The sequence below is a fragment of the Emydura macquarii genome, unplaced genomic scaffold (assembly GCF_026122565.2).
Source record: "Emydura macquarii macquarii isolate MOO-44397 ecotype Brisbane River unplaced genomic scaffold, CSIRO-AGI_Emac_v2 contig_1565, whole genome shotgun sequence".
Lineage (NCBI taxonomy): Eukaryota > Metazoa > Chordata > Testudines > Chelidae > Emydura > Emydura macquarii.
The window spans coordinates 4,770-25,224 of record NW_027131702.1 but is presented as its reverse complement, the minus strand read 5'-3'; the positions used below and the strand labels follow the sequence as shown (position 1 = coordinate 25,224).

The 20,455-nt window shown below is 61.8% G+C and overlaps 1 pseudogene; it reads left to right on the top strand.

Moving 5' to 3' along the window:
• Positions 1-1,058: 1,058 nt before the first annotated feature.
• Positions 1,059-17,147, top strand: LOC137157786 (class I histocompatibility antigen, F10 alpha chain-like; annotated as a pseudogene).
• The last annotated feature ends 3,308 nt before the right edge of the window (positions 17,148-20,455 follow it).

Sequence of the window (20,455 nt, the reverse complement as noted above, 5' to 3'; positions counted from 1 at the left end):
TGTGCCCAGCCTGCGCCGGGGTCAGGCCAAGCCCTGCCTGCCTCGGAGTCGGGTAACGGGGTCGCTCCCGCCTGCAGCTACAGGCCGGGCCTGAACCCCAGGGACCAGCTGGGGGCTGACGACACCCACAGGTCCTGAGTGTCAGAGTGGGGTGCTTAGCTCCCCCAGCGTCGGGCCCGTCTCAGGCTGGGCCCCTCCCCCCGTCACTGGAGAACCCACACCCGGCTGGGCTGGAGCTGTGTGTGCAGGGGGGCAGTGCGAGGGGGCTGGGGACCCGGCTGAGCTGTTCTTGTCCCCCCATCCCCCGCTGCACCCTCAGCTCCCGGCTTCTCTCTGCCGAGCCAGGGGCCTGCCCCGCTCCCCTGCAGTCTTTATCCTGCACCTGCTGCCACCCTCCCTGCCCCCAGATTCTCCTCCCTGCCCCCTCCCCCCCTTCCTGTCCTCTCCCCCCCACGGGGCAGCCATCTGCTGGGGCAGCCTGCTCCAGGTACGAGGCTGACAGTGGACGGTGGGGTGCCTTTGCCGGGACCGGCTCTGCCACCTGCACGGCTGTGGGGAACGGCAGCCATCTTATCACAGGGCATCCTGCGGCTCCAGCCCCACTGAGAGCTGTGGGGCACAGCGGCCATTCTGGAAAGGAGCAAAAACCACCCGAGTTTTGTCCTGCGCGACCCTGCACCATGGGCAGGCGCCAGCACTGGCCGGGCACCGGGAGTTGTGCTTCAGAAACCTGAACACGTAGCTCATGGGAACCTTAACCCCACATGGGGTGGTGGGGTGGTCAGTGGGGCAGTGACCACAGTGTGAGGAGCCAGGGATGGAAGCAATGCTGGGGGGGGAGGGGGAGTGCTTTCCCCTGCAAGGGGAAACTCTCCTCCTGCTGGTGGGTCCAAGGGGGCTCTGCATGGCCTGGTGGGCAGAGGGCCCGGGGACCTCACGACAGCCAGGCTGTGACAGTTTGCAATGGGGGGCTGGGGGTGCTGGGCAGAGACTCGCTACCTGCTCCCTGTGGCTAAATCATGACCCAGCCCTGGGCCCCGGCTCTGTGTGTTGCAGGATTTCACACTCTGCAACTGATGTACGGCTGTGAGCGCCAGGCTGACGGCTACAGCAGGGGCTATTTTCAGTTTGCCTACGATGGACGAGACTTCATCAGCCTGGACAAGGAGCGAGAGACCTGGGTAGCGGCAGACGATGGGGCTCAGATCACCAAACGGAAATGGGATGCTGACAGGAGCATCGCTCAGAGACAGAGAGCCTACCTGGAGCAGGAGTGCATCGAGTGGCTGGAGAAGTACCTGGCCTATGGGCAGGAGACACTGCAGAGGAGAGGTGCGGGAGGGGCACATCAGGCCCAGGGGTCACTGAGGGGTGCATCCCCCCTGCAGATACCGCCCCCCGCCCGGCATGCTGAGTGCTGTCTGTGCCGGGGTGTTTCTGTCCCCATCGGGTGAGGCCCCAGCGTAGCTGCAGGAGCCGCTGTTCATCTCCTGTCCCACCCGCCCTGTTCAGACCCCCCCACCGAGCAGAGCCCTCGGGGTGCTGGGCCGGCCCGTGTCAGAGTCAGACGTGACAGCGCGGCTGCAGCGGGTCCCATCGCTCTGCCCAGGGCAGGGCCATGTTGTCCCCGCGCTCCATAGCCCGGGCGCTGCCTGCTCCAGCTGGATGGCAGAGCAGACGTGGGCACGGGGCTGAGAGAGGCGGCAGGGGGGCTCAGCTGCTGGGTCTCCCTGTGCAGGGGGCTGAGCTGGGGCCTCCCACGGGGGATTCTAGCCCCCTCGGCTGCTGCCCCAGCGGATCCGACTGAGGGGTTCCCGTTAACTCCGTGTCTCCTCCCCCCAGAGCGACCGCGGGTGCAGGTGAGCGACCGGCCGAGCCGGGACGGGCTCACCACCCTCTCCTGCCGGGTGCACGGCTTCTACCCGCGCAGCGTCGCCGTCGTGTGGCTGAAGAAGGGGGTGGCCGTGCCCCAGGAGACGAAGCGTTGGGGGGTGGTTCCCAGCGGGGACGGGACCTACCAGACCCGGGCGACCATAGAGATCGACCCCAGCAAAGAGACGGAGTATACCTGCTGCGTGGAGCACCCCAGCCTGACGGAGGATCTTAAAGTACCCTGGGGTGAGGGGACTGGCCCTGGGATGGGGGGAGAGGATTTCAGGGAAGGGGGAGTTATGGGCATTAATAGGAAGGGGGTGACTGACCCCTGGGATGGGCGGAGGTGATTTCGGGGGGCACACAGGACACTGATGGGGTCGGGGTGACTGACCCATGTAACGGAAGGAGGGTTCGGGGTGTCCCCTGCTCACTGGTGCTTTCCCGTTCCAGCGCCCAAGTCCAGTGTGACGCTGATCGTGGGGATCGTTCTCGGGGTTCTCGTGCTGGTGGCTGCTGTCGCGGGAGCTGTTCTCTGCCTCAGTAAGTGCCGGGGGGGCTGGCGCCATCTGTGCTGGGCCGTGGTGCAGTGCCCGTCACCGTAGGGCCTGGGCCGGGAGACGCTGGCTGGGCCCTGCACGCAGACCAAGGGAAGCCGCGGTACAGACCCGGCGTCAGGGCTGTGAGACCGCCCCGCTTTGCTGCTGGCCAGGGCCACCCTGGGGCAGAGGGGCAGTTTGCTCTGGGCCCCGAGCCGCGGCCGTTGTGAGGGGTGCTGTGACCTGGCACGTGGGGTGGCAGCGCCAAAGCTGAGTTGGTGCCGGGTCCCTGCGCCAGGTCGTGGTGCCCAGAGGGGGAGCCAGGCCCAACCCCGCAGGACAGGAGCCCCCGATGCAGGATGAGTGTGGGGCGGGCTCCCTCTGTGCCCCGCTCTGCCTGGGCCTCCCCCTGTGTGTTTGCACCCTGGGAATGGTGGGGCGAGCCACAGACTGTGCCCCAGACCCCCCAAATTTCTGTGTGGCCATGGTTGGCCAGACCCAGCAGCCAGACCCAGGTAGGGAAATGGTCCCTGCAGAGCCTGTCGTCCTGCCCTGGGTGGGCCGGGCACCTCGTTTCTGGCCACGGGCTCAGATCACAGCCAGGTCCTGCCCCGAGCAGCCGGCTCATGGCAATCTGCTTCTCTCCGCAGGGAAGAAGAAAGGCGGCTACAAAGCGGCTGCAGGTGAGTGCTGAGGCCCCCCCTTCCCCCTGTGCCGGTCGCTGGTTGACCCTGTACCAGGGAGCCTGGGCCAGTAACAGGAGACCTCCCCTAGCCCCCCACGGCCACTCGGAGGCTGGGGAGCTGCAGCGGTGGGTCCGGCTAGCGCCAGTCCTGGGCAGTGACACGCCCTGGCTGTACCCGTCCGGGCCCAGCTGCTCCGTGTAGGTCACCCATCGCTGGGTACCCGGCACAACGGCAGAACACCGACATCCGGCTCCGTTACTGGGGCGTCTCCGTGTGTGACGAGTGTGGGGCAGGGGAGGACGGGGACCCTGCGTTCTGCGAGACACTGACCCTGCTTCCTTCTCCCCTCACAGCTCACGACGACTCTGTCAGCTCTGGTAGGTGACGTGCGGTGACGCTAGCCCAGGGGACGGGCGGCTGCCCTGAGACATGGGGCTGTTAACGCAGCCCAGGGGCCCCTCTGTGGGGGGGGAATGTCTCTGCTGTTTCGGTGACACTGGGGGCTTGTCTGCAGGGGAAACTGACGGGCAGAGCTAAATTATCACCCATTGCTAGGCTGGTCGATTCCCCCATGTAGACGAGCCCTCACTAGCCTGAGTTCAAATGGACCTAGGGGAGTTATTGGGAGTCCGAGGAGTTTCAGCATCCAACTCCCTTTGGCTGCTCTGAAATTCCGAACTGCCGTCGTCGGCAGCCTGTGAAGTTGGTAGCGGCGTGTGTGTATGTGTGTGCACATGCACGTGCGCGCAGCTGTGCCAGTGGGCGGGGTTTGCAGCCAGATGCACCCCAGACCCACTGCAGACTTGGCCCTGGCGGTGTCTGTGTCTAGCCCTGCCGCCTCCTGCTGTGGCTGCGAGTTGGGTGTGGGGTGCTGGGATGTGTCGTGCACCGATTGGGGGTGATGTAGGCGTCCCAGCCCCACTGATTTCAATGGGGTTTTGGCTCCTGAGTCACCAAGGTGCTTCTGAAAATCTCACCCCAGCATGTCCCAGTCCTTAGTGAGCGGGGCGATGCCGGGTACGTTAGCCCTGGGGAGCAGTTCCCAGCCCCACACCTGGCTCCGCCTGGCTCGCCGCCCGGCTGGGGCATCACATCACACCCACCCTGCCATGGGGTAAACGCTGACACGAGGGACCGGGGACACTAACACCTCTTTTCCTTCTCTCCCAGGAAGCAGGCAGGGATCTGACACCTGTCTCAAGGGTAAGTGAGGGAAACCAGCCAGGGGGACTCAGTGAGGCCTCTAGGGCAGTGTTTCTCAACCTGGGGGTTTAGAGGGGTCACAAGTGCAGAGCTGGTATTGGGGGTGGCAAGAAAGGCAATTGCCTGGAGCCACAGGGGCGCCATGAAACTAAGTTACATGCCTCAGCCCCGTGGGGGTGGGACTCAGGCTTCAGGGGTACAGTAGTTTGGAAAGGTTAAGAACCACTGCTCTAGGGGGAGACCCCTGCCCCTCGGCCCCCAGGCCTTGCCCCTCTGAGCAGCCAGCTGTGGGGAACTCTGCCCCTGATCTCACTGCAGTTGGGGTGCTGAGTGCGGGGGCTGCATCTCCCCTCTGCAGGGAGGTTCCAGGCAGCGGGTGCTGGGGGGGCCCATTGTGTTTCGGTGACCCTGCCAGAGAACGGATCTGGGCTGTCACTGCTCTGTGCTAGCTGCAGGGGCCAGGGATCGCCGTAGCTGGGGACACACTGCACAGCTGTACCCCCCTCAGCGCAGGCTGTAGCCCCGGTCAGAGCGTGACACCGAGCGCCCAGCCGCGGAGCTGGCGTTGCTGACTCTGCTCACCCTGACCCCCGGCTCTGACTCTCCCTGTCTCATTTCTGCAGCGTAACGGAGCTGGTCGGCCCCTGCCCAGCCAGACGCCAGGAGAGAGACCGGAGCAGATCAGGCTCCTGGCAGTGCCACAGCTCGTCAGCGCCTTCCGCTATCTGCTACAGCCCTTTCCTGTGATTGTACCCGGCGAAACGCCGGCTCTGAGACAGCAACTGCAGCTTCCACTTACCCATTGCAGGCACCTGGGCTGCAGGGCTGGGTTCTCCGGGGTCGCTGATCGCTTGATTTCTGCATAATTACCTTGGTTTTGCAAACATTAACTTACAGCGCTGCGGGTCTTGTTAGTACAGAAGGAAGTACCACGGGTGACTGGGATGAACTGGTAGCAGAGCGCTGGGGGCAGCGCAGGCTCTTCTGTTTGCTTTGATTGGATCACAGCTCCAGGTTTCTATGTCGACACTGATGAAGGTATTAGGACGACATCTCTCCTCGAAATCCTGCTGTCAGCTCACTGAGCACTCCAGTGCCTTGTCCATAGTGCGATTTGCACGGGTGTAACTAAAGGTGCGTTTAAAGTGCTCAGTTAAATCTCTGTGTGGACACTTTATTCTGGTGTAAGACGTGGCTTGTTTTGGTTCAAGCTGATTCCCAAGTGACTTAAGTGACATCAAAAAAGGCCACTTCTTCTACCAGAACCAGTGTCCGCTGACTGAACTGGTGCAAAGTTCATGTGTAGACAAAGCACTGGTTCTTGTTGGCCAAAATCTTGTTTTTGAAATATATGTAAGAACAGAGCCACAAACACCCCCCCCCCCCTTCCTACCAAAAGGCACTTCAGTCTGAATCAAAAGCTAAAACCTCAAATTGACTCTTACTGTTCTACCCTTTTAAATGTTAATTCAAGTCTGTCTGCACTTTGTATAAGTTTAAGATTGTTTGTAAATGTCTGTACTATGTCCACTGGCCAGTTTATCTGTTAATTTTACCTGCTTCCAATATATTTGTAAAAATCCTATTTTAAGTACAAAAAGCCACACTGTGCAATGTGATGTATCTATCTAATTGTGACAGACACTGGCAGAAATGAAATAAGGTTTGCTTTAAAAATTATATGTTAAGTTCTTCAGCTAGGAGTGTGCACTGAGTGATTGGAGTGTGAATGGCTGAGCAACTGAGGTGGGTGTAGACAGGGAGAGTGATTGAACAATTGGTCTGAGTGAGGGATGTCGAAACAGATGAAGAAAACACCAGCCTCACCTAAAATGTTTGAGGGAAGAAGAAAGGAGCGAAGATGATCAACTGGCTGAAGAGGAGCCACCCTGATGACTTTGGAGCCAGCCCATTTCAAAGGACAAAATCGGATCAGGCTTGCAAGAATGAGGATCACACCAAAAATGCAGTTGCAGCAGGACAGAGCAAAACCTATAGATGGTGTCTTTTCCCTATAAAACGGGACAGAAAGATGAAGGCTGGAGGTTCGGGTCTACATCACCAACCAGCCAGGAGAACCGGTGCCATCGGCAGAGCCTGGCTCCTCACCCTCGTGCTGCAGTCACCTGGCCAGTGACTACCACCAGCACCAAGAGGCTGGTAACTAGAACATCTGTGAGACCCCTGTGTGTGTGTGTGTGTGTGTGTGTGTGTGTGTGTGAATGAAAGCACCAATTGAAACATGTCAACGAAGTATACTTTATTAAACAAGATTCTCTGTAGTTGTATTGATACAATGTTGATCCTGTTTTTCATAGGATTGTTGATACTATTTTGTTAAAGCATAATGTTGATGTTATTACAGTGTTGATACTTTTTCTTTTCGTTTCGATACTATTTCCCATGTTTGCATGGTCACAATAAACGCGGCTTGTTGCCTTATCCCCTAAAAAGATCCTGTGATGTTTGTTATTTGGGTAACATTCTGCTCCCAAATGGTTGATTTTGTGTGTGATGGGTGTGATTTTTTTTTTTTTTTTTTTTTTAAGATTTTGAAAACCCTTTTAACTAGCAGCATTGTAACTCTCTTGGCAATTTTCATGTGACCACAAGAAATGTCGGTGTTGGGTTTTTAGTCTCTCTCCTCAGCCCGTTTGCAGGATTGTGTCTGGCGGGTCAGGGGATGGGGTGTATCCCGGGGCTGGGGAGCAGAGGGGCCCGGCAGGAAGGGGGCAGCACGTGTGTATGTTGGGTTTGGGGTGGTCAGAAGTGCTTGGGGGTGACTAACGGGTGTTGGGGGGGCTGGGCAGCAGCAGCACAGATAGACACAGCCGCCCAGAGCCGCCCTGCCCGAGTGATGGGTACTGATGGGCAGCCACAGGCCCGGCTTCCCGCTGGACACAGAGCAGCGATGATGGGTCAGGAGCGTTATAGGTAACGTGACCCGGAGGGGGAGTTTCAAAGGCCTTAAGGGATTCAGGAGCATGACTACCAGCGACAGTCAGTGGGACTCGTGCTCCTAACCCCCTTAGCGCTTTGGAAAATCTCCCCTCCGGTCCCTTTAAACTCAGGTTCAGATGTGGCCGGCCCATGAGCCCTCCTGCAGCCGCAGCAGGGAGCACGTGGGGGCGGGGTGGGGAATGGGGCGGCCAGGCTGGGTCAGGGCTGACAGGCCCTTGAATAGGGACGGCTAAGCCAGGCGCAGACACACGGGGCTGTCTGCAGCCACCAGCGCTCTGGTGTCCCAGGCCGACGCGCGCCCAGCGAGGCCCTGCAGGCGGGTAGTGCAGACAGTCACCCCCGGCTAGGACGGGGGTCGGATCCTGTAACGGGGCTGGGGGGGAATGTGGGGGGCTGGCCCTAGGGGCGGGGCTCTTACACGGCCCTGCTCAGGGGTAGCGGCCTGCCGCCAGCTGGGGAGAAGGAATTCTTCAGCGGGCAGCTGGGGCCTGGCTTTGCTGGAGCTGACAGGCTGCGGGGGGGGGTGGGCCGGGCTCTGTTCTGAGCGGGTTTCCGTCCTTTTACCGGTCATGTCCCCGACCCCAGGAACTCCGGCTGGGTGCAGTGTGTGGCTGCGCTGCTGGGGGTTTCAGACACGTTTGCATGCAGCGTGTGTCACCCTTCGCCCCCTACGGCCCGAGCCACGCGGGGTTTGCACCAGCATCGCTATTTGGCGTTGGTGGGTGACTCTTCTACCGGGTGGTTCTGTCAGTACAACCCCTCGCCGGGGCAGGGCTGTATTGCTAGAGAGTCCGACCCCTGGGAACCACCCACCGGCCCTGGCTGGAGCTGGCTAGGGCTGGAAGGGGAGCGGAGGTGGGGAACTCGAGCAGGAGACGCAGTTACCAGCCCTCCCCCCAGTCCCGTTCCGGTGCCCTGAGCCGGGGCGCGTGGAGCTGGGAGGCAGCCCCTGGACGCGGGGAGCAGGCGCTGGCTCCGGCCGTGCTGTATAGCGCGATACAGACCAGCCCTGGGCTCGGCTCCTCCCGCTGCTGCTGCGGATCCCGAAGACCCAGGCGCCGGGCGGGGTCCCCCCGGGAGTTACTGACGGGCGCTGGCACTGCTCCCTGGGCTTGTCCCAGCCTGAGCCGCCCTGACACCGGGCCAGGGAGTGACCCTGACCCGCCCCCCCGCAGTGAGAGCCTTGACACAGCCCCGCCAGCTCCCCTCCCCCAGCACCTCCAACCTCCCCCCCCCCACTGAACCTCCAAATTCCCTCGTCCCTCGCTGCACCCCCAGCGCCCCATCCCGCGCCGCTCACAGACTTTCGCTTTCCCCGGCCAACCTGCCCAGCCGGGTTCTGCCCAGCGACTGGTGACGCATGGGCCCGCGCGTCGCTATTGGAGGGGCCGGTCTCCGCTCGGCCAATCGCTGCAGCGGCCAGGCTGCCCCGTTAGTAGCCGGACCGCGGGCACGGGCCGGGCGCTATGGGGCTAACTCTGCGCCTGCTGCTGCTGCTGGGGGCCGTGGCCCTGCCGGGGGCCCGTAGCGGTGAGTGCGGGGGGGGCCGGACAGCGGGGGGTAGCGGGGCGCGGGGCTGGACGGAAGCACAGAGTCGCTGGGGCGGGGCCGGTACGCGGCCATAGTGACCGGCGTGGGGCGCGGCTCCGGGGTGCCCGGCGCTGTACGCGCCCCGCAGCCCCGCGAGACGCCCGGCCAGGGGCATCCATTGGTTGTTGTCACGAGCCAGATTCCCGGGTCATGGGCCGGGCCCGGACCGGCTGCTGCGTCTGTGCTGCTGGGATCCCCTGTAACAGGCGGATAAAGCGCTTTGGGATCCCCGCGGGCTGGGGGAGGGGCAGCCACCTGCTGCTTTCCCTAGTGTAGACGTGGCTCTGCCATGGCAGGGCTGTGCCCAGCGCTCGGTGCAGCAGCAGCTCTGACACCCCGGCCGGAGCTCGGCAGCCGCTGTGCAGCTGGGTGAGGCTGCGGCTGGGTCTGGGGGTTTGTTTGAAGTGGTTCAAGCTGCGGCGTTGTTCCCTCGCGGCACCTCAGTCCCAGGCTGGGTTTGACACACACAGGGCTGGGCCCCAGTGCAGCCCCATTAGGGGCAGGGAATGAAGGTGGGGCAGTGGTTGCCCCTGCCCCGAGGAAACGGGAGGCCCTCAGCTCAGGGGGTCACACCCACGGCTGGTGTAACTCCAGTGGGGCAGAGCTTTGGCCTGGGGCCTGTGGAGTCGGGGGTGTGCGGAGAAGGACGTTAATGGGATCACGGAGGGTCTGGCTCCTTTTAATGAGGTTGTATCCAGCACCAGCTCCATCGGTGCCTGGCTGGGCCCTCTTCACTGGCAGAAAACCCTCTGTGCCCATTGCACTAAAGGTGACCTGAGTGGGAAATAGGGCTTGTGTCCATTTCTGCTGCTCCCTACTGGAGAGTGAAAGCCCCAAAGGGTTTTTTCCCCGGCTTGTTTTATTCTAAGTCTCCTCTTCCCTGTGTGGCTGGAGATCTCCTTGGAGCACCAGGCCCTGGGTGGGAATTCTCAGTCCTCAAATGAAGGGCCTCGGGCTGCTGAATCTTTACCAGGGACAGCTTCTCTTCCTGCTGCTAGACAGGTGCTTTGGTTAAGCAGGACCTTTTACACACACAGTCTCGTTCTGGTATAATTAAACCGGTTTAGTTAAATCAGTGCAAACCCCTCTGTGGACCCTCTAATTTTGGAAGAAGAGTGGCTTTCTTCAGGTCAGCTTAAACTGATCCCCCACAATTTAGTCTAAACTGGACGGGGGGAGCCACTCTTCTATCAGAATAAGAGGCTCCATAGGGGACTTTGCACCAGTTTAACTGAACCGGTTTCCATTTAGTTATACTGGTGCAGCTCTGCAGGTGGACAAACCTAACCGACTTCAGCTAAACTGAAAAAAGCCACCTTAGACTGGGATGGGAGTGTCCACACAGCCTCTGGCACTGGTTTAACTAACCCAGTTTAAATTCACACTTCAACTTAAACTGGTGTAAATTTGTGTGTGGCCAAGGCCGAGGTGTTAACAACGAAGTGTAAACAGTTGGAATAGATCTTTTAGGATGGTGGACACGCCGTGTTTGTACCACTTTATACAGTTTGAACCCAGCATAGCTAAGTGTGTAGAAGCACTTACCATGGACACAGTGAAAGTGGCACAGATTCTTCCCCTGCGTTTACAGCAGTAAGCTGTGCTGGTGTCACGCACCGTGTACCCAAATAACTGCACTGGTGCTATGTTGGCAAAAGGAACAAACAAAAAACCAAGTCCCATCCCCGAACTGAAATAGTGAAATCAGAGCAAAACCTGTGTGTAGAGCCAGCCTGAGTGTGAGCAGTTCGGGGCAGGGACTGGCACTTGCTGTGTCTGTACAACAGCCAGCATGGCGGGGCCCCAGCATGACTGAAGCTAACACGTGCTACCCCAACCTGAAATAATAATTCCTTCCCCTCTTGTTTTCTCGGGTTTCACATCTCCACCCACCCCCACGTCCCTCCCCCGCCCAGTTCTCCAGCTGCCCCATAGAGTCTTTCAGGAAAAACAGGCTCAACAAGATGGGCCCCTCGAATGGGGAAAACCAGCCATTTTAAAAGTAAAGCCACCTGCCCTGCTGTCATCACTATTTGTTGTTTTCTGGCAATGCCCAGAAACCTAGGTTGTAGTCTGGGCCCCCACTGCGCCAGGCGCTGTACAGACAGAACGAACTATGGTCCCGTCTGAGTATGACAGGAGAGGACAGAGGGATACAGACAGATGTTTGTATTGTGAGAGGGAAGCCAGAGGAGAGTGAGCGTGAGGGAGGAGAGTGGGTGTGAGGGAGATCAGGGGTTAGGTCGGAGGAGAGCAGATGAACGATGAGGGAGGACGAGGTGGGAGTTGTAGGAGGCGATGGGACGGGGACAGCCTCACATTTTCTCTGGGAAGAAATCAGGGACACCCTGTGTAGGGAGCGATGGCGGCAGGAGGCGAGGCGGATTTGAGTGAGAGGTGAGACAAAGGCGTCGAAGAGGCAGCTGGGACGGTGGGTGGGGACCCAGCTACGCTGGAGAGGTGGAGATGTTTAGCAAGGAAAATGGCAGAACTCAGGGAGGAGAGGAGGAACCTGGAGCGAAAGAAGTCAGCCTGGCCACAGATTCCTGCCAGAGACTCCGCACCGTGAGAGCAGGAATGGAGGGGCGGACGCTGGGATGAGCCAGGGCTGGGGACTGGCAGGGCCAGAGCCAACTTGCAATGGGACAGAGGGGCAAGAGAACTCAGTATGGGGCGCGTGGATCCCCACAGCCTGGTGGTTGGAGCCATCGCACAGCAGAGGGGGGCCGGGTCCAGTCCCCTGCTCCAGCGATACTCTAACGAGTCAGCCAGAGAGGCACAGCGGCAGCAGGCCTGCTGGCTCGGCCCCTGGAGTCTGAACCAAGGGGAGGGAGATGGGAAGGGGGGCTGCCCCCAAACTGGGGCTGGAAGGAGGGACCCAGGGCCACCAGCACCCGGAGGAGCTGGGGGAAGGAAAGGGGAGAGTTTGGTCCATCTTTTCTCTCTCAGCTTAGATATAAGCCAGGGCAGGGCTGTGCCTGTCGTGGGTCCGGCGCCCAGCACGGAGCGGGCTGGCCTGTAACTGGCGACCAGGAGCTGGAGAACAAAGCCCCGACCCTGCACACCCCGGTCTGAGCTTACTGAGGAGTGACGGCTCCAGTGGGGCTCTGTGAGGGAGGCAGGGAGGGAGGGTCACACGGGAATTGCAGGGTGTGAACCTAAAGAACCCGGACAGGCTGAGGAGCGAACAGGACCAAACAAGCCGCCAGCCTGCGTCAGCCTGACCCCCAGGCCACGATGCCCAGACGTGCGTAGCAGACCTGAGCCGTGTCTGAGTCAGCGGGACACTCGGGGTGTGTGTGTGTGTGTGAAGGGACTCGGGGTTCAGTCTCTGCACCCCCAGGCCCTTTGTCTGGGATCTGTACCCCTCCCCCCCTTGGCCCTGACCCTGCCTGTGGATCTGTGGGGTGAACCCTACGGCAGGGAGGGGGCATCAGGCTGTGAGCTCTGTGGGGCAGGGCCCATGCAGTGCCTGGCACAACGGGGCCCCGATCCCTACAGGGGCCTGGGGGCAGCCGCAGTGTGACTCAGTGATGGTAAATTGTGTGCACGGCCCCGGCCCCCAGGCCCTTCTCCTGCCTCCCTCTACTGGGGGCTACTCCCAGTGCGATGTGCTGAGCTGCCCCATAACCACCCCCTCCTCCCATACCCCCTGCCAACCCTGCACCTCTCCCTGCCCTCTCCTCCCCACACCCCCCCATTGGGCTCCCTTCCTTTCTTAACACACACCCTGCCAACCCTGCCCCCCTCCATCCCTGCTGCTCCCCACACCTGCCTCCAGCCCTGGCCCCCTTCCCCTCCTCCTCAGCCCCCCTCCAGCTCTGCCCCTCCTGCCGCCCCCTCTTCACACCCTGCTCCAGCCCTGTCTCCCTTCCCCTCCTCCCCACATCCCGTCCTGGGCCCCTTTTCCTTCTTCACACCCCCTTCAGCCTCCCTACCCCCAGATACTGTCCCCCCTGCTCTCCCCAATCTTCGCCCATCATGCCCCAGTCAGGCTGGTGTGTGGGGCCCATCTCCTCCTGGTCCCGCTTCTTCTGCCTCACACCCCCCCCCCCACTCTCCCTCTAACACCCCCCACACAGGCCCCCACCCCTGAGAGAGTAGGGCTGGGCCAGTGAGTGGCGGGATTGGGTTCCAGTCAGTGCCGGTGGGTTTGACCCCCTCCCTCCCCACAGCCCCCGGGCCCGGCCCGCACTCTCTGCACAATTTCTACACGTTGGTGTCGGAGCCCGGCCCGGGGCTGCCCGAGTTCAGCATCGTCGGCTCCGTGGACGGGCAGCACATCCTGCATTACGACAGCGAGACGCGCAGAGCGGAGCCGCGCGCAGAGTGGATGGCCCGGAGCCTGGACGCACAGTACTGGGCCGGGGAGACGCAGGTCTCCCGGGGCGTGCAGGCCTTGTACCGAGCCAACCTGAACACCCTGCGCGGGCGCTACAACCACAGCGCGGGTGAGTGCGGGAATGCGGGGATGAGGGGAGAGGGGGACTGAATTGGGGGGTTCAGTGAAAGACAGTTTGGCCCCCTCCAAGCAGCAAGTGGCACGCTGTCCCCTCCCCAACTCCCCTCATCTCTGTCCCTCCTGCGCTGCCCCTGCTCCCTTTGGGGGCTCCCCACCCCCTTGGTTGCAGTCCCTGCCCCAGCTATGACCCACAGGTCAGAACCCATCGCAGCAGCTGATCTGCCCGCCTGGGCCACAGACCAGCCCCATGCTGGCTCCCTGCAGGATGGGACCATGTCCGCCAAGCCAGGCCAGTGACTGTTCCCCCCGCCCCGAGCCTGGGGCAAGTTGGGCTGGGCTGGGCTCTGAGCCGCCTCGTCACAGTTCCCAGACCCCAAGCTGAGGGGAGTCCCAGCATCGCAGCCCCATGTGTGCGCGGGTCACATGCCAGGCCCCACAGCCCACCTGGGCTTTAAATGTCCCCTGTCTGGGGCGCTCACATTCGGGACTGTTCTTATTTGTCTCCTGCTCTGAGCTGCGGGAGGTCAGACTCCAAGGGCTTCTCTACCGTCAGCAGGGCAGGAACCTCCTTCCGTGAGAAGAGAGCTGAAACTCTCCCCTAATCCCAGGAGTCCAGGAGCTGAGGCTGCAGCAAATCCAGCCGGTGCCCTGAGCCTCCCCATAACCCCTCCCACCTGGCAGCACCGCAGGCACCCTGTCCAGGAGCGGCTGCTCGCCACGAGCCTGCCTCTGGCCTGGAGTTTCTCATTCCCAGAGTGAGTGACCTGAGGTCAGATCCTCTGCGCTGCCCAAAACAAGGGTCTGGCACTGGCTGGGGCTGTTTGCTGCTGCGTTTCCCTGGGCACTTCCCCACAGCCCCAGGATCTTCCCTGCAGCCAGGCTCCAGCTGTGCTGTCCTGTCCTGTCCTGTCCTGTCCGCCAGCCAGCCAGCCAGCCAGCCAGCCACACCAGCCTTCCTCCTCTGGCTCTAGCCAGCAGCTGAACTGCTCCTGCCCACAGCTCCTTTTATATCAGCCTGCTGCTCCCTGATTGGCTGCTCCCCGCAGCCAGCCTCTCTAGGCAGCTTGGAGGACTGGCCTCTAGTGCTCTCCTCCTGGGGTAGGTGGGGCAGGCCTGCAGCAGGGGATCTTGGGGGTTGGGGGTGCTGGGGAGAGACTCGCTACCTGCTCCCTGTGGCTAAATCATGACCCAGCCCTGGGCCCCGGCTCCGTGTGTTGCAGGATTTCACACTCTGCAAAGGATGTACGGCTGTGAGCTACACGGTGACGGCTCCATCGGGGGGTTTTACCAGGAGGCATATGACGGGCGAGACTTCCTCAGCCTGGACAAGGAGCGAGAGACCTGGGTAGCGGCAGACGACGCGGCTCAGATCAGCAAACGGAAACTGGGATGCTGACAGGAGCTTCACTCGGGGGTGGAGAGCCTACCTGGAGGGGACCTGCATCGAGTGGCTGGAGAAGTACCTGGCGTACGGGCGGGAGACGCTGCAGAGGAGAGGTGCGGGAGGGGCACATCAGGCCCAGGGGTCACTGGGGTGTATCCTCACTGCAGACACTGCTTCCCCCCACGCTCGGCATGCTGAGCGCTGTCTGTGCCGGGGTGTTTCTGTCCCCATCGGGCGAGGCCCCAGCGTAGCTGCAGGAGCCGCCCTTCATCTCCTGTCCCACCCGCCCCCTTCAGACCCTCCCACTGAGCAGAGCCCTCGGGGTGCTGGGCCGGCCCCGTGTCTGAGTCAGACGTTGACAGCGCGGCTGCAGCGGGTCCCATCGCTCTGCCCAGGGCAGGGCCGGGTTGTCCCCGCACTCCATGGCCCGGGCGCTGCCTGCTCCGGCTGGACGGCAGAGCAGACGTGGGCACAGGGCTGAGAGAGGCTGGGGGGAGCTCAGCTGCTGGGTCTCCCTGTGCAGGGGGCAGAGCCGGAGCCTCCCACGGGGGATTCCAGCCCCCTTGGCTGCTGCCCCAGTGGATCCGGCTGAGGGGTTCCCGCTAACTCCGTGTCTCCTCCCCCCAGAGCGACCGCGGGTGCAGGTGAGCGACCGGCCGAGCCGGGACGGGCTCACCACCCTCTCCTGCCGGGTGCACGGCTTCTACCCGCGCAGCGTCGCCGTCGTCTGGCTGAAGAAGGGGTGGCCGTGCCCCAGGAGACCATCCAGTGGGGGGTGGTTCCCAGCGGGGACGGGACCTACCAGACCCGGGCGACCATAGAGATCGACCCCAGCAAAGAGACGGAGTGTACCTGCTGTGTGGAGCACCCCAGCCTGCCGGAGGATCTGAGAGTGCCCTGGGGTGAGGGGACTGGCTCTGGGATGGGGGGAGGGGATTTCGGTTGGGGACACAGGACACTGATGGGGGCGGGGTGACCGACCCATGTAACAGGGAAGGAGGGTTCGGGGTGCCCCCTGCTCACTGACGCTTTCCCGTTCCAGCGCCCAAGTCCAGCATGACGCTGATCGTGGGGATCGTTCTCGGGGTTCTCGTGCTGGCGGCTGCCGTCACGGGAGCTGTTCTCTGCCTCAGTAAGTGCCGAGGGGGCTGGTGCCGTCTGTGCTGGGCCGTGGTGCAGTGCCCGTCACTGTAGGGCCTGGCCCGGGAGACGCTGGCTGGGCCCTGCACGCAGCCCAAGGGAAGCCGCGGTACAGACCCGGCGTCAGGGCTGTGTGACTGCCCCGCTCTGCTGCTGGCCAGGGCCGCCCGGGGGCAGAGGGGCAGTTTGCTCTGGGCCCCGAGCCGCGGCCGTTGTGAGGGGTGCTGTGACCTGGCACGTGGGGTGGCAGCGCCAAATCTGAGTTGGTGCCGGGTCCCTGCGCCAGGTCGCGGTGCCCGGAGGGGGAGCCAAGCCCAGCCCCACAGGACAGGAGCCCCCGATGCAGGATGAGTGTGGGGCGGGCTCCCTCTCTGCCCCGCTCTGCCTGGGCCTTCCCCCTGCGTGTTTGCACCCTGGGAATGGTGGGGGGCCAGAGACTGTGCCCCAGGCCCCCAACCTCTGTCATCCTGCCCTGGGGGGGCCGGGCACCTCGTTTCTGGGCCACGGGCTCAGATCGCAGCCAGGTCCTGCCCGGAGCAGCCGGCTCATGGCAATCTGCTTCTCTCCGCAGGGAAGAAGAAAGGTGGCTACAAAGCGGCTGCAGGTGAGTGCTGAGCCCCCTCCCCGTGCCGGTCACTGGGTGACCCTGTACCAGGCAGGCTGGGCCAGTAACGGGAGACCTCCCCTAGCCCCCCATGGCCGCTCAGAGGCTGGGGAACTGCAGCGGTGGGTCCGGCTAGCGCCAGTCCTGGGCAGTGACGCCCTGGCTGTACCCGTCCGGGCCCAGCTGCTCCGTGTAGGTCGCCCATCGCTGGGTACCCGGCACAACGGCAAAACACCGACATCCGGCTCCGTTATTGGGGCATCTCCGTGTGTCACGAGTGTGGGGCAGGTGAGGACGGGACCCTGCGTTCTGCGAGGCACTGACCCGGCTTCCTTCTCCCCTCACAGCTCACGATGGCTCTGCCAGCTCCGGTAGGTGACGTGCGGTGACGCTAGCCCAGGGGACCGGCGGCTGTCCTGAGACACGGGGCTTGCACCAGTTCAGTCAGCGAACACTGGTTCTGGTAGAAGAAGTGGCCTTTTTTGATGTCACTTAAGTCACTTGGGAATCAGCTTGAACCAAAACAAGCCACGTCTTACCCCAGAACAAAGTGTCCACACAGAGATTTAACTGAGCACTTTAAACGAACACCTCTAGTTACACCCGTGCAAATCGCACTATGACAAGGCACTGGAGTGCTCAGTGAGCTGACAGCAGGATTTCGAGGAGAGATGTCGTCTTAATACCTTCATCAGTGTCGAAATAGAAACCTGGAGCTGTGATCCAATCAAAGCAAACAGAAGAGCCTGCGCTGCCCCCAGCGCTCTGCTACCAGTTCGTCCCAGTCACCCATGATACTTCCTTCTGTACTAACAAGACCCGCAGCGCTGTAAGTTAATGTTTGCAAAACCAGGGTTGTTTTCTGTAAAGCTCATTTCAGAAGATAAGTGGGGGTAGTTCATGTTTTTTTCCAAACGTAGACTTGACGATTTTTTTCAGGTGCAACATTTCACAAGGCGCATTCTCAGACAGGTCTGCAGGATACAACGATACATTCTCAGACAGGTCTGCAGGATACGTGTGACGTGGACGTTCAGAAGCTGCTTCCAGTTCCCAGGCTGTAGTGTCCCATGTTTTAGGACTGAGTGGGATGTCACACAAACGCCAAGGCCTAGTTTAACTGCAGGAGCCCAAACTGCCTGTTCTAGAGCCGGGCTGGGCTGGGCGAGGAGGCCCAGCAAGTCCCTGTTCAGAACACTGCTTGAGACTGCGCTAACGCCACGTCTGACTGGCACCAGCCAATCTCACAGGAGCTGGACAACGGCTACAGGGAAACAAGTGTCTATAAATGTTCTCAGGCAGGATCTGCAATTTACCCTCAATCCTTTCCTCATGGTAATGGGGGTTGCAGCCTGGGCCGGGCCCCCCAGGGCCTCCAGACCCCAGTAAAGTGTACCCTTCCCCCCCCATGTGGGGCCCTGACCGAGGGAGAATCTGCTCTAAAGTTCTCAGTCACGCTATGGACAGTCGGTGCTGTGTTTGCTGTGTGTGCTCTGCACTGGCTACTTTTAGTATCAATGTTCATGGGTGATCTATCCAAATCTCTGGCTGCTAATATTTTACCTGTATTGTTAAATCCATTAACCTTAATTCGGGATATTGCAGATTGTGTCTGTGTTTTGTGACTTTTAAACCAACCTCTGTACTTTGGGATAATGTCGGCGTTATACCCAGCTGTACAGAAACTCTGTCATTATCCTGGGTGTTAGATAACTTTCATTAGTTTCAAATTTCCTAGCAGTTCCTGTCTTCGCTCGCTGCTGTTTGCACCCCTGTAACGCACACTATGGCTATGAACAATAATTACGTGTCTGTGTACAGGGCGGTCGATGGATTTTCTGTCTGTCAGATCTCCTGATTATAACACGGTAAATGGCCGGGTCTAGGCCCAGCTGGTGGGGCTGTTTGCCATCAGCAGCCGGAGGCAGGCTGGGGCACAGGAATCGGTCCCAATGCCCTGTTCACCATTCCCAGCAAGGTGGGGCTGGCAGGGACCTCAAGAAACCATCAAGCCCAGCCCCTGGTCCCCGGCAGGACCAAGTAACCATAGAGCATCTCTGACGGGTGTTTGTCCAAGCTGGGATGGGTTTTGCACACCCACTGCGGGTCCCGTGTAACGACCGGGAATTGTCCTACTGTTACTGTCTATGCTGGGTGTGCCTCAGTTTCCCCTGTGTGCCCCATGTCTAACCCGGGGGGGGGAGGGGGTTTGTGGTTGCCCAGGACCAGCTGGGACCCCGTCCAGCCGCTGGGCCCACAGGTGCCGGCTGGACTCTTTGGGGGTCACACTCGGGGTGCGCAGCCTTCGCCAGGGCCCGGCCTGGTGGCAGGGAGGCGGGCTTGCTGCAGGCTCGGAGGGGCAGGACTGGCAGCTGGAACCCCATGGCTCACGGCTCGCGTCAGCCCGGCCCCGAGGTGCCTGGGACTGGCCCCTGGCCCCGCCCTGCCGTGCCGTGCCCTGCCCTGCCCTGCTCCGGGCTCCGCCTCTCCTCCGCGGCCAGGCAGGGGTTAACCCTTCCCGGGGCTCTCCTTGTCAGTCATCACCTGCCGCTCAGGGAGAGCCCCGATTGGTCCGTCTCCCGATTGACCCCGCCCTCGACTTCACAGCCCATTGGTCCGCTCCCCTGCCCCGGCCGGATCCCGCCCACCCAGGCCCCGGGAGGGGTCTCGCAGGGAGGCGCTGACGGACGCTGTCGCTGCCCCCTGGGCTAGTCCCGGCCTGAGCCGCCCCTCGCGGTGAGAGCCCCGCGCAGCTCCCCAGGGGCCGGGCCGAGATCACCAGTGGGGCCGTGCGGCTGTAGCCGTGCTGGTCCCGGGACAGCCAGGGCACGTCGGAGAAACGTCCTGCGCCGAGCACAGGGCGGCCAGGGGCTGAGATCCAGCCGGGATGTTACGTCTAGTCCCAGTGCAATGTTCCCTGCAGACACGGACAGCCAGGGCACGGCGGAGAAACGTCCTGCGCCAAGCACGGGGCGGTCAGGGGCTGAGATCCAGCCGGGATGTTACGTCTAGTCCCAGTGCAATGTCCCCTGCAGACACGGCAGGTCCCCCCGGTGCGTGGGGGCGACATCCCCGGCCCAGGGACCGACCCGTTCTCCCCACGGCATTAACCAGGAGCCAGATGGATCCCCCGGCGCAGCCTGTATCTGCTCCTGGACGCCAGCACCAGCCCGACAGCGCCGGGGCGAGGGCCGCACTGCGCAAAGGGGTGGCTGTTTAAATGGCTGCGGGGCCGAGGCTGGGTCAGGCGGTGACGTGTGTTCACAGCCGGCGTCAGGGTGACACACGGACCCGCAGGGGAGTCCCAGCTCCCTCCCCTGGCACTGAGCTCCCGGCAGGTACATGTGGGGGGCTTGGCTGAGCCCTTAAACCCCAGGCCTGACAGTTGGGGGGAGATGAAAGGCCTCCTGGGGCAGGGGTTTGCCCCACAGCCAGTGACTGACATTTCCCCGGTGGGCCTGCCTGACGCACTCATCCCCAGAGGTGGCCGCATCTCCGTGGGACTGCGTGTGCCATGCGGGCTGAGAGTCCCCTCAGGGGTGAAAGGACCTATGGAAATAGCAGGGATTGCCTGGGAAGCCGGGAACCCCAGCGTGGGGGGAGCTGGCCCTGCTGTTGAGGGGCTGGGAGTCCAGGACACCCCTCCCTGGCTCTGTGCTCTGCCAGTAGGGCTCTGTGCTCTCAGGGTCGCTCTGCGACCGCAGCCCCCGCCCAGCGCGGCTCAGAGGCAGGGACGGAGCCGACTTTCCCAGCTTGTGACTGTAAATGACTGGCCTGGCTGCGGGACCCTGGGACGTCCTGGTTCCACCGACCCTCTGGGCCACGTCTCAGGCCCCTGTCCATGCCGGGAGGGCCGTGGGGTGGGGGGGTTAAGGCCACATGCTCAGAAGTGCCCCTCATTCGGGGTGTATCCTGCTGTGGGTGCATAATTTGAGTCACCCAGAGGCTGAGGTTGGGGGTGCTGGGCACCCGCAGAGCTGGGGATATCACAGGGAGCCGGGGTGCTCAGCACCT